At 47.5% G+C, this 12,942-nt stretch overlaps 1 protein-coding gene across 14 annotated transcripts in view; it reads left to right on the plus strand.

The window, feature by feature from the left end:
- Window positions 1-12,942, plus strand: part of GAS7 (growth arrest specific 7) — a 236,842-nt gene that overhangs the window by 93,341 nt on the left and 130,559 nt on the right. Inside the window, exon 1 of one of the 14 annotated variants that reach the window (XM_073234792.1) lies at window positions 5,073-5,095. The exons of 12 other annotated variants lie outside the window; for them this stretch is intronic. The gene's annotated coding sequence lies outside the window, so the exon portion shown is untranslated. Of the gene's footprint in view, window positions 1-5,072; window positions 5,096-7,399; window positions 7,517-12,942 lie in introns of those variants that run through there. One more of the 14 variants, XM_017658644.3, reaches the window with a different exon arrangement.

Here is a 12,942-nt window from a genome sequence, read left to right on the forward strand (position 1 = left end):
ACTGAGGCTTTCCCTCTGCCCTGGCCTCCGCCGTAGGAGTCCCCAGACATCACCAAACATGAAGAGGCTGTCCTGGCAGGTGCCAGAAGGTGGGAACTGAGTGAAGGGTCGACAGTGAGAAGCTGCAGCAGCAGCTGCCACCGCTGGGCCTTGTATTTGAAAATCCCTTTCCCGAAGCATCTTTGAGCTGCTGTGGTCATTTACACGGCAATGCAAGCTCTTGGGAAATGGAAAAGGGGAAGCGGGGATGAGCAACCCCCTACCCTGGGGCCCAGTGTGTGGACGTCTTTGGAGGCGGTGAGTCACTGGGGTCACTGAGCAACAAAGGAACTGCCCTGGCTGCCAGAAAAAAATGCTCCCTCTGCCCCTTGGACGTGGTGTCCTGGGCCGGGTGTCCTGAAGGAGGCACCTGGCCAACCCAGGGCTCTGTTAGCCTTGTGAGGGCATGCACACCTGAGGCAAGGTGCTTCCTGTTCAAACTTCAGTTTCCTCCCCTGTAGAGTAGGTGTAATTACAAGTGTACCTCACAGGGGTGTGGGAGATTGAATAAACCTGCATAAACTGGTGGGACAGGTGAGACCGGCACATAGTGAAGCGTTGCCTGCTGTGGCTGCAATTACCTGAAAAGTGGAGGTGATTGAAGGTTAACCACCTCCCACATTGGTGTGAATGTTAAATGAGGTTATGTGTGTAAATATTCAGAGCTGGGCCTTCTGCTCCCCACTCTGGATTTAAGCTCGTCCTGGGGAAAGCCCTTCCGTCTTGCTGGCTCCTGTGGTTCTGGGTTTAGAAGGGTGTCCAGCCCAGTACATGGATTTGTCGGACAGACGAGTAAACAAATGCAGTGTGCTCTGCAGGCAGTATCTTTTAAAAAAATTACTGCAGTTGATATACACAATATATTGGTTTCAAGTGTACAGCACAGTGGTTCAACAGTTACACCCATTATTACATCCTCACCCCAACTAGTGCAGTTACTATCTGTCAACATAAGAAGGTGTTACAGAACCATTGGCTGTATTCTCCATGCTGCACTTCCATCCCCTTGACCAACATAAATGGTTGAGATTTTTGTGCTCCTATATCCCCTCCCCTTTCCCACCCCACCTCCACCCCACCCCACCAGTCACTTCCTAGTGTCTCTTAGTCTACTGATGTTTCATTCATTTTGTTTTGTTTTGCTTTTAGATTCCATAAATTAGTACAGTCATATGGTATTTGTCTTTTTCCACCTGGCTCATTTCACTGAGCATAATACCTTCTAGGTCTATCCATGTTGTCCCAAATGGCAAAATTTCTTTCTTTCTATGTCTGAATAATTTTGCACTGTGTATAAATACCCACATCTTTATCCATTCATCTATTGATGGACACTTAGGTGGCTTCCGTATTTTGGCTATTGTAAATAATGCAGCAATAAACATAGGGGTGCATATATCTTTTTTGAACCAGAGATTTTTGTTTTCTTTGGGTAAATTCCTAGAAAAGGAATTACTGGGTCAATGGTATTTCTAATGTTTTGAGGAACCTCTGTACTGCTTTCCCCAGTGGCTGCACCGATTTACATTCACACCAACAGTATAGGAGAGCTCCCTGTTCTCCACATCCTCCCCAACGCTTGTTATTTCTTGTCTTTTGGATAGTGGCCATTCTAATTGGTGTGAGGTGATACCTCATTGTGGTTTTGATTGGCATTTCCCTGATTAGTGATATGGAACATCTTTTCATGTGTTGGCCATCTGTATTTCTTCTTTGGATGAATGTCTGTTCAGGTCCTCCACCCATTTTTTAATCAGGTTATTTGTTTTTTTGGTGTTAAGGTGTATGAGTTCTTCATATATTTTGGATGTTAATCTCTCATTGGATAAATCATTTAAGATGTATTCTCCCATACTGTAGCTTGCCCTTTTGTTCTCTTGATGATTTCCTTTGCTGTACAGAAGATTTTTAGTTTGGTGTAGTCCCACTTGTTTATTTTTGCTTTGAGGAGATGTGTCCAGAAAAAAATTGCTCATGCTTATGTGCAAGAGATTTTTGCCTGTTTTCTTCTAAGCGCTTTATGGTTTCATGTCTTACATTTAGGTCTTTAATCCATTTCAAGATTACTTTTGTGTATGGGATCAGACAGTAATGCAGTTTCATTCTTTTACTTGTAGCTGTCCAGTTTTCCCAGCACCATTTATTGAAGAGACTGTCTTTTCCCCATTGTACATTCATGGCTTCTTGATCAGATATTGCTTGACCATGTATGTGTGGATTTATATCTGGGCTATAGGCACCATCTTAGTGCAGGTGGCCACAAACCCTGAAGTATCTCAGAAATTGAGTCAGGGCTTCACTACAGCCATGGCTTCCATGCTCTGGGGCAGAGATGTGGCTTTGGCAGAAAATGCTGGATAACTGGAACAGAGAAATTAAATAAGCACCTCACTGGGTGGAGCAGACAGAATGGCCGGGGTTCATCTGGGGTGCAGGGCCTGGGGGTGCGTGAGTGCACACATACACACACTTGGTGCCAGTGTGCCTCTGCTCCTCATTTTGATGGCAGTGGGGGGGAGTGGGGACTCCTTGTCAGAATGACAAAAAGGTGGTGTTTGCAGGCTCTGCCTACCTGTCCCTGTAGGGGACTCCCTACAAAACCACCCTCTCCTTCCCCTTCTTGACCCACTATTGGGAAACCCAGCAGCAAACAGGACCCCCAGGCAGGGTGAGGGGGCTGCCCTTGCTGGGGTCCATCCTTTGCAGGTGGGAACAGCCCCCTGTTGTCTGCAGGGCTGGACAGGGCCTCCTGAGCTGCCCTCCCCTTCCTTGCTGCCCCAGCTGCTGCAGGCCTCACTCACAGAGGGCAGGACCCCTCATAGACACCCATGGGGCAAGAGGGCATTTGATGTGGGTACTGAGGTCTGTAGGTCATTAGGAATTCTCACCAGCTGGTGGTGGATCAGCGTTCCTGGGGAGGGACGAGAGGGAATGAGGACGTGAGCCACTCTGTCTTGCTAATTCAGGGATTTGTGAGACCAGAAAGTGACCCAACAGCAAAGCAGAATTAGCCTTGTTGTTTGAAGTTCCTCACATAAAGAGATTTCTTTTTTTTTTATTGAACGATGTACAATTTTATGTATGAATGACATACATACAATTTGTATGAATTGACATGCAGTATTTGTTTATGTGTGCAGTGGAGTGGTTCAGTATTTTTACACATTACAAAACGATCACAATAGGTCTGGTTACCATCTGTCACCATACAAAGTTATTACAGTATTGGCTATATTCTCCACACTGTACATTGCATCCCCGTGACTTATAACTGCACGTTAGTACCCCATAATCCCCTTTACATAAAGTGGTTTAAATGATCTATGTCTGCTGTGTTCATGTGCCTGCTATGGGCAAGGTGCATTGTATATGTTTTTAAACCCTGTGTGTATTTTCTGTTATATTAAATGAGAATCATTTGAGGAGGATTCCAGAAGAGAGATAGAATCTACTTTAAATATCTAACAGAATGGTAAAAAGTTCCTCCTTAGAGCTTCTCTGTGGTGCCTGAGTCCTGCGGTTGACCCGTCTGTGAAAGGAGGCTTCGGTCAGGGTCACGTGGGACCATCTAAGGCCCGGTTGGTGCTCGGCTGTACCAGGGTGTCTCAGCCTTGGCTCGGTTGACATCTGGAGCTGGATAATGTTTGTTGTGAGCAGGTGGGCTGTTCAGCAGCATCCCTGGCCTCTACTCCTCAGATGCCAGGAGCACCCTGTGGTTGGCATGATAATGGTGCCCCCACTCCCCAGGTGGGCATGCCTTGTCCCTGGAACCTGTATGTCAGCTTACAGGGCACAGGGAGAAGTGAGGGTGTGGTTGGAATGAAGGTTGCAAATCAGCTGACTCTGAGATGGGGAAATTATCCTGGATTATCTCGGTAGGCTCAATATAATCACAAGGGTCTTTGTAAGTGGAGAAGAGAGAATCAGAGAAAAGGCCCAGTGCAGAGGGTGGACCCACTGATCCTGTCCGTGAAGGTGCAGGGTGGGCCACAGGGCAGGCGGCCTCCAAAAGCTGAGAAACACAAGGGAACAGATTGTCTCCTAAGCCTCCACAAGGAATGCAGCCCTGCTGAGACCTTGATTTTAGCCCCATGAGACCCACTTCCAAACTGCAGAACTCTGAAGTAATACATCTGTGTAGTCTTAAGCCCTTATGCCCATGGTAAGTTGTTACTGCAGCAATAGGGAGCTGATACACCTGCCTACCCCTCCCACCCCCACTGTGACAACGAGTAAGTGTCTCCAGACATTGCTCCATGTCCCCTTCGGGGCAGAATCACCCCTGGTTGAGAAATGCTGGCTGTGTGGCATGAAGTATTGTTCCCTGGGAACTGGGAGAGGAGAAGGTTACCCTGTTCTGCAGTGGGAATGAGGCCGGGAGTGGGGGCACCCAACGAAGTTGGCTCTGGGAGGAAGGAACCCATGTGTAAAAGGGGGTGGGGTTCCAGCCCCCCTCCCAGAGGCTCCTGGAGCTGTCACACTGTCATTAACGGCACAGTGTTCCTGTCAGTGCCTGTATATATTTGGAAGAAACTGGAATAGAAGCTGAACCATCTTCAGCTGCACTATAAAAGAGAATATAAAAACTCAATAAAACACTGAAGTGTCAGTGCAGCAGCGTTCTAGCAGAGGCCTCAGCCAAGAGGGACAGCACGCCGGGTGCCCCTGGCCCTGACTGCGGGAGTCACGGGTGGGGAGGAGAGGCCGGGGAGCCCAGCCTGTGCTGGGGGCCACCAGGCCCGGGCTCTGGGCCAAACACAGCCCCCCGGTTTCTTGGCCCCAACTCTGATGCTGTAATTCTGTTTATTTTGTTGGGCATGCAATCCATATGGTTCTGATTTCTTTTTTGTGATCCGTCATCTCTGTGTCATTTCCAAGCCAGGAACCATGTGATGTGGCTTTGAAGTTGTTCTGGGATAAGCAGGAAGTTGTGCTTTTCCAGGGTTTACTGGGACAACCACCAGGTTCCCATTTGATTTGAGAAGCACGTCGGGAGCTGAGAGTGGGAAGTAGGTTGGTATAGTCGGTTCCAGTGCTGGCCCCGGAGCCAGGCCAGGTGAGAAGGGAGGAGGGCATTTGCACAGCCCGGGGCCCCTCCCTGGGCCGCAGCGTAGGTCATAGCATCTCTTCCTTCCAGGTGTCCTGGTTGAAACAACAGGTGGTTCCATGTCACCTGCTGCTGTGGGGTTGGTTTGTCAGATGGAGCTGTGGCGTTTGGCCCCTTCCTGCAGGGCAACAGTTTGCTGTGTGTGGGGGCAGACGAAAGGCAGAGGTTGGTAGAGAATTCAGAAAGAGGAAGAGTCAGTGAGTAAGTCAAATATGGAGAAAGACATTGCCTGTATCTGTCTGTGGTGTTTTGATATTAAAGGGAGGCCAGACCATTGTACGCTGAGCTGGCCTAGCTGCATCTAATTGGTGTATGGAAGACACTGGTTCTCACATTTCAGCATGCATTAGACTCACTCAGCAGAAGGGCTTGTTAAAACAGACTGCAGTGCCCCATCCCCCAAGTTTCTGATCAGGAGGGCTGCGGCGAGTGAGACCCAAAAGTTTGCACTTTCTAGCAAATTCTCAGGTGATGCTGATGTGGCTGCTTCAAGGCTGGGAGCTACTGGTTTGGAACCAGAGGAGGATCTTTGTAATTAAAAATGGTGCTAATAATGAACATTTCTCAGGACTTTACAGTTTATGCATGGAGCCCCTATGCTTGATCTTTACACTGCTGTGAGGAGACAGTGTCATCATCTGTAATTTTTTTTTTTCAGGGTGAAATTTCAGTACCATTTATTTTTTTTTTCCAACTGTCATGTAGTGAAATTGACATTTTTGGGTGTACAGTTCAATGGATTGTAGCACACACACACACACACACACGTGTGCGTTTGCGCATATATGGATTCATGTACCCACAACCCCAACCAGGATATGGAACAATTCTCTCTCCTCAGGAACTTCCCCCATGCTCTCCGCATGCACACCCTCCCCACCAGCTCCTCAGGCTTTATCTATCCCGGTAGTCTTGTCTTTCTGAGAATGGTGTGTAATCGCAGTTATATAGTAGGTAGCCATTTGCAACTGGCTTCTCTATATACTGCCTGTGAGATGGATTCAGGCTGTTGGACTTATCATCAATAGCCTGTGCTTAGAATTGGTAAGTTGTCTATTGTACGGATCTCCCATAGCTTGTTCATCAATTCCTGCTGATGATCTTCTGGGTTGTTTCCAGTTGGGGTGGTTGTTAAGTAAAGTTGCAGTGAACATTGATGTGTAAGACTCGGTGCAGACGTGTTTCCTTTCTTTCGGGTGAGGGACCTGGGAGTGGCATTGTTGGGTCATGTGCTCTGTGTAAGTCCAACTGTGAAAGTGCCCTCCCGAGTGGCTGTGCCATTTGGCGCCCCCACCAGCGGTGTGCGAGAGTTCCGGTTGCTCTGCATCCTTGCTGACACTTGGTGGCATCATTATGTTCCATCGTAGCCACTCTAGAGCGTGCCTCATTGTAAAATGTGTGTCTCAGAAAGGCTCAGTGTTGTTCAGATTCTTGGTGGCTCCTTGAATATTTGAATCCAGACCTTTTGCCTTGAGGGCTGTGAGCACTGGAGGTGGCGGCTGTGCTGAACCCGAGGTAGGAGGAGTAGTTTCTGTGCACAATTGGGGGCCCCAGCAATACCCAGGTCTGTGTGGCAGGGCTGAGGCATAGGCCCAGGGGCTAGGGAAACAAGAGGAAAGTAGAAAAAAGACAATGACAAAAGAGAAAAGACACATGCCCTAGCATCACAGAGGTGGGAGGTATTAGGCTACCTCTGTGTCCTGCTGTCCCCCACCCCCACCTTATTTTTAGGTTGAGGCTCAGGGAGGTGAAGCAGCCTGCTGGATGTCAGCCCACCTTGCCTCTTGACTTTGTGTGTGGCGGGCAGGGACAGAAGCTACCTTAGTTTCCAGGGGCATATGTGGTAATAGCACTAGGGCCCCAGGCTGCATCACCTCAGCGCCGGAGGAGTAGAGCATTTGCAAACGGACGGATGTGGCTAAGGCCATCATACTCCCTCCGTGTCCTGGCCTTGGGTCTGCTCTGGGCAGGAGCTGGCTTTAGGAAGGAGCTCAGGCAGGGACTGTGGCCGCTGCTGAAACCACAGCAGGTGCCTTCATGGGAAGGAGGCCATTCATCAAATGAAAGGTCCCTTCTCTGGAGGCCATCCCACCCACCCTCGGAGGGAACGGGCGCAGCTGTCCTGGAAGGCTGTGGACATGCTTTCTCGACTGCAGAATATGTCTTTCATTTTGAATATCATTTGTTTCGTTGCCGTGGCAACGTCAAGTCTCTATTTTAATGCTAACCTGCGTGGCTGCAACTTTCTATATATAAATGCTGCTTTGCACAGTGAATTAGCTGATGCCACGGGGAAGCAGTGGATGTGGGGACGGTGGTGGAAGATGACCAGTGTGTCAGATTTGCCAGAGGAGGGACTGCGGGGCTGAGGTGAGTTGGGACTGGGGCCAGCGCTGGAGGCTCTCTGGGGCTGGCTGAGAGCAAGGCAGCCAGGCACCCCCACGGAACAGAAGCCTTCCTTGGACGGCCTTTCTCTAGGTGGGTGCCTGGTTCTGCTTTGGAGGGACCCTTTGCCTTCTCTGCATCTCCCCATCTCATTCCCTCAATGAGTCTGGGTTGCCTGGGGACTGAAGGCTCCTGAAGGAAGAGCAAGCCGTTCAGGCAGGGGTGGTATCCGAGGCGAACTCAGTGGAAAGTGAGTTTTCTTACCTACAACTCCCCTGGGCCCGTTGGTCTGGCCTTCACCTCCTCTGTTCTGCTTTTTCTTAATTTCCGAGTGTTGGCCTGTCCCTGTTGGGGCCAAATGGCTCCAAGTGGAGCAGGTAGAGTCATCAGGAGAAGCCTGAGAGGGACCTTGGGAGTCAGCAGGTTCAGCTCTCTCAGGCTGTAGGTGAGGAAGAGGCCCAAGGAGGTGCTGTGCTCCGCCAGGTGTCACACAGCCTGGCAGGGAGGAAGAGGGCCGTGGATGGGCCCACAGGGATCTTCTGACTTGCACACGTGTGCTGCAGGCATGCACGTCCTGTCGTGGGGTCGGGGTGCCTTGTGAGTGTACACACACCAGCGTTCCAGGGGCTGCGGAGGGGGATGCACATTCAGGGATGCTCTTTTCTTGTATCAAGCCAGCAGGCATATAATGAACACAGGATTATATAATGGCATCTGAAGCCACTTAGGCTTCTGTAAAGTGCATGGAAGGAGGAGTCTAGAAAACTCTGATTCATGTGGATTCAGCCACTTCTTGTGTGACAATTGTGTCAACTTGCCTGAGGCTCGATCCCCCTACCCAAGCATGGGGTGTGCAGAATCTCCTCCCCAGCACTGTGGTGGTAAGACTGTGTCAGAGCCGGTGTGAACGTGTTGGGGACAGTGTTGGCCCTGATGTGGCATCATGCGGCTAAGGACGGGGAAGTCTGGCAACCACAAGGCACCCACCCGCCTCCTTTCCCCCTTGGCAGGGAGAGGGTGCTGCCTGCAGCAGAGTTATCTGACGACTGGGTTTCGGGGTGTACTGCAAATGCAGTATAATCTTACTGTTATTAGAAAGCCTCACTCAGGCTTCCTCTCCTATACCATCATATATTCGACAGATATTTCAAGTGTGCTAGAGCCAAAGACTTGGATGCCCTTAGTGAAAAGAGAAAACTTGTATGATATTCTAAGTGTCTGTGAATGGCGTACAGCCCACGGGGCTGGGCCACTCAGAATTCAGAGCGTTCACCCCTGCCCGGGTGGGTCACAGGAAGTGGAGTGAGGGAATCCTTTACAGGAACTTCAGATGGAATGAGAGGTAAAGGGAGGGATTCTTTTTTTTTTTTTTAAGTTAAGATATACCATCTAATATTGGTTTAAAATGAACAACAAGGTGAGTGGTTCAACAGTTACCTATATTATTAAATCCTCACCCCCTCTAGTGTGGTTACTATTTTACAATGTAGGAAGATGGCACAGGATCATTGACTGTATTCTCCATGCTGTTCTACCATCCCCATGACCAGCTGACATTGTGGTTGTGAATTTATTGTGCCCCTTTGTCCGCCCCCCAGCCTGCCCCAGCCCCTCCTCCTCGGTAGCCACTAGTCACTTCTCAGTGTCTGTGAGTCCACTGTTGTTTTGTTTCTAAGGAAGGAATTCTAAACAAGGGGATGGGGACCAGGGTAAAACAGTGTTTCTTAAAACATGAGTCAGGAGCCACAAAATGTATGTAGTCAGTGTTAACCAGAATAAAATACAGAATGGGAAAATACCAGAGTGCATTGTGTGTGGTAAGGCTTAAATTGCTACATGAGGCTTTTGCTTTGTGTGTATATTGGGTTGTGAAGTAAAATGTGCTTTTTACTGTGGGTTAGACTTTCCAAAAAAGTCTGAGAACTGCTGGCCTTAAGTGGTGCCTGAATGAGCCTGAACTGTCCCCTGTAGATGTTTCTGGGTTTCCTTTCCAGGGAAAACCTGGAAGCAGAAAGGAAGTTGTCTTGCCAATGGTTTTCAGTCCTGGGCAAGTTCGCTATGGATTCAGTGTGACTAAAGAAAATGACAGTAGAACTTTCTTGGGGTGAAAGGGTTATACCCAATTTATTATTTCCACAATGGTAGGTCAGTCACTAAAATCCCGTTCACTCAGAGCGAGTCTGCATGCAGCAAGCTGGTCTCTGCCTCTGGGCCCCTCTGCCCCCACAGCCATCTTCTGGGCCTCTCTGCCTCCACAGTCATCCCACACAGCTGTCCTCTGGGCCTCTGTCCTCAGCGCTGCCACCACTCCAGCCTCTGCTCTGCTCTCCTGCAGCCTTGCAGCCGTGCCACTGTGTCACCCCCACACCACTGGGCAGAGCTCTTTATATAGAGTCAATAGCAACGTATTGCCCACACATGTGTCCATCCAGGGCCAGTTGAGAATCCTGGCCACAGGACCTTTCATTTGATCCACAGGGTTCTTGGTGGGAACCCTGCAAGCATCATTTTGAGAAGCTGACATGGTGCAGCATGGATGGGGGGACAAGTAGGCCAGCTGGGAAATGTGAGGTCTGGGAAGAGGGAGGTGGTGGCCCCTTCTCCAGGGTCTGAAGTCATTAGGAGAGCTCCCAGTGGATGGATTGGGAATGAGGTCCATGATTCTTGCAGCAACTGCCCCGGTCACTCTGCACTCTTCAGATGCCCAAGAATCCACGTTCCCAGGCCCCAGAGTTCTGCAGGTTTGGATTCTACACGCCTCCTGTGAGGGACGATCCAACCTTCCTTCCCTCCAGGCACTAAGTGTCAGGGATGCTGGGTTCCATCAGCTCAGTCTTGCTACCACATGGGAATCTCTGTTCACAGTGACATCTTGCCTTTACACCCCATGGATGTGTATGCATCGCTCCTGGCTGAGTCTCCTGCACCTGGCTCATTTCTCCTTACTTCCCAAACCCCTGATCTTCTATCAGATTGCTTGATGGAAGGCTTTGCCTCTGACCACCTTCTCTGCCTCCCTCTCTAGCTGGTGCAATGTGCTTCACTCCTTAGGCTATTTTAATTTCTCCCATACCTCCTCCCCTTCCCAACCTTTTTATAGCTGGTGGGGTACCACTTCCCCATAAACAGAGTAGAATGAACTTTCCAGGGTCCCTTCTGCCCCAGAAACCTTGTGCTTCCCTCCCAGGGAAGGTTAGATCCTGGTTGGGACACATGGCTCTGGAGCGGGAGGGGGTTGGCCACACATGTGCAGCCCTTAGAAAGTATGTTCCGATCCCCTGGAAGCTGGCATCCAGCTGCATCCTCTAAGAAGTGTGGTGGTAAGATGTCTCAGCAAAAGTGCAGGGTGGAAATGTTAGTTCATACTCAGTCATGGGTGGTAGTATTCAAGTTTTTAAAACTAGGGAGTCCTCTCTTCAAATGATTGCATATGCAGATACCCAACAATCAAAACCAGGAGTTGCCCACTGGTGGCCAGTGGGCAAAATCAAGTTCAGAAATGTGGGAAGTTTGTTGTTACTTTGCATTTTTGCCCATGGTTTCATTTTAAGATTGTTGAGTTGTTTGCCAACATCTAAAAAATCAGATTTCACATTAAAAATGGGAAATATGCATCTTCTCTAACAAAAATGAGTGGCAGGTTTTGGCCACAGTCCCCACCCATGTCTGTTGTTTACCAGCACTGAGACCAATAATAGAATGGTATTATTCACTTTTTTAAAATGAGGTAAAACTGGTAGATAACATTATATAAGTTTCAGGTGTACAACATTGTAATTTGACATCTGTATGTACTACAAAATGACTACCACCAAGTACAGTTACCATCTGTCACCATATAATCAGACCCCCATTTCACCCCACCCCATCTCCCTTCCCCTCTGGTAAACCATCAGTCTGTACTCTGTGTCCGTGGGTTTCTTTTGTACTGTTTTGGTTTTTTTAGATACTACATGTGAGTGAAATCATATGGTATTTATTTGTCTTTCCCTTAGCATATTGCCCTCAGAGTACATCCATGTTGTTGCAAATGGCAAAATTTCATTCTTTATGGCTGAGTACTATTCCACTATATATGTACCACATTCTCTTTATCCATTCATGTGTAGGTGGACACATAGGTTGCTTCCATATCTTGGTTATTGTAAATAATGATGCATTGAACTTAGGGGTGCCTATATCTCTTGGAATTAGTGTTTTAGTATTCAGATACTTAAGATAATCTTCTGGATATATCCAGAAGTGAAATAGCTGGATCATACAGGGTAGAACTATTCTTAACTTTTTGAGGAATCTCCATGCTGTTCTCTGTAGTGGCTGCACCAATATATGTTTCCACCAACAGTGTACATTATGGTTCCCTTTCCTCCATATCCTCTTCAACACTTAATTCTTGTCATCTTGATGCTAGCCATTCTAACAGGTGTGAGGTGATAACTCATTGTGGTTTTGATTTACATTTCCCTGATTATTAGAGATGTTGAACATCTTTTCATTTACTTGTGGGCCATCCATGTATCTTCTTTTGAAAAGTGCCTGTTTAGATCCTCTGCCCATTTTAAAATCTGGTTGGTTTTTTATCACTGAATTGTATGAATTCTTTATATATTTTGCATACTAACCTCTTATCAGATATATGATTTGCAAATGTCTTCTCCCATAAAGTAGGCTGCATTTTTGTTTTGATGATGGTTTCCTTCATTGTGCAGAAGCTTTTTAGTTTGATATGGTCCTGTTTGCTTCGTTTTGCTTTTGCTTCCCTTGCCTTTGGAGTCAGATCCACAAGCATATCACCAAGACTGATGTCAAGGAGCTTACCACCTATGTTTTCTTCTAGGAATTTTATGGTTTCAGGCCTTACATTCAAGCCTTATTTAATCCATTTGGAATTTTAATTGTCTGTTATGTGTGAGTTTATTTCTGGGCTTTCAATTCTGTTACATTGATCTGTGTGTCTGTTTTTATGCTGCCACCATACTACTTTGATTACTGTAGCTTTGAAGTATAGTTTGAAGCCCCGGGGTGTTTATTTCCAGCTTTGTTCTTTATTCTCCAGATTGCTTTGGCTATTCAGAATCTTCTGTGGTTCCATACAAATTTTAGAATTGCTTGTTCTTATTCTATGAAAAATGCCATTGGAATTTTGATAGGGATTGCATTCAGTCTGTAGATTGCTTTGGGTAGTATGGACATTTTAACACTATTAAGTCTTCAGTCCCTGTGCACAGAACATCTTTCCATTTATATTTGTCTTTGGTTTCTTTCATCAGTGTCTCATAGTTTGCCGTGCACAGATCTTTCATCTCCTTGGTTAAACTTATTCCCAGGTATTTTATTCTTTTTGATGGAATTGTAAATAGGATTGCTTTCTTAATTTGTCTTTCTGGTAGTTCATTATTAGTGTATAGAAA

This window comes from Manis javanica, chromosome 4 (assembly GCF_040802235.1).
Source record: "Manis javanica isolate MJ-LG chromosome 4, MJ_LKY, whole genome shotgun sequence".
Taxonomy (NCBI): Eukaryota; Metazoa; Chordata; class Mammalia; order Pholidota; family Manidae; genus Manis; species Manis javanica.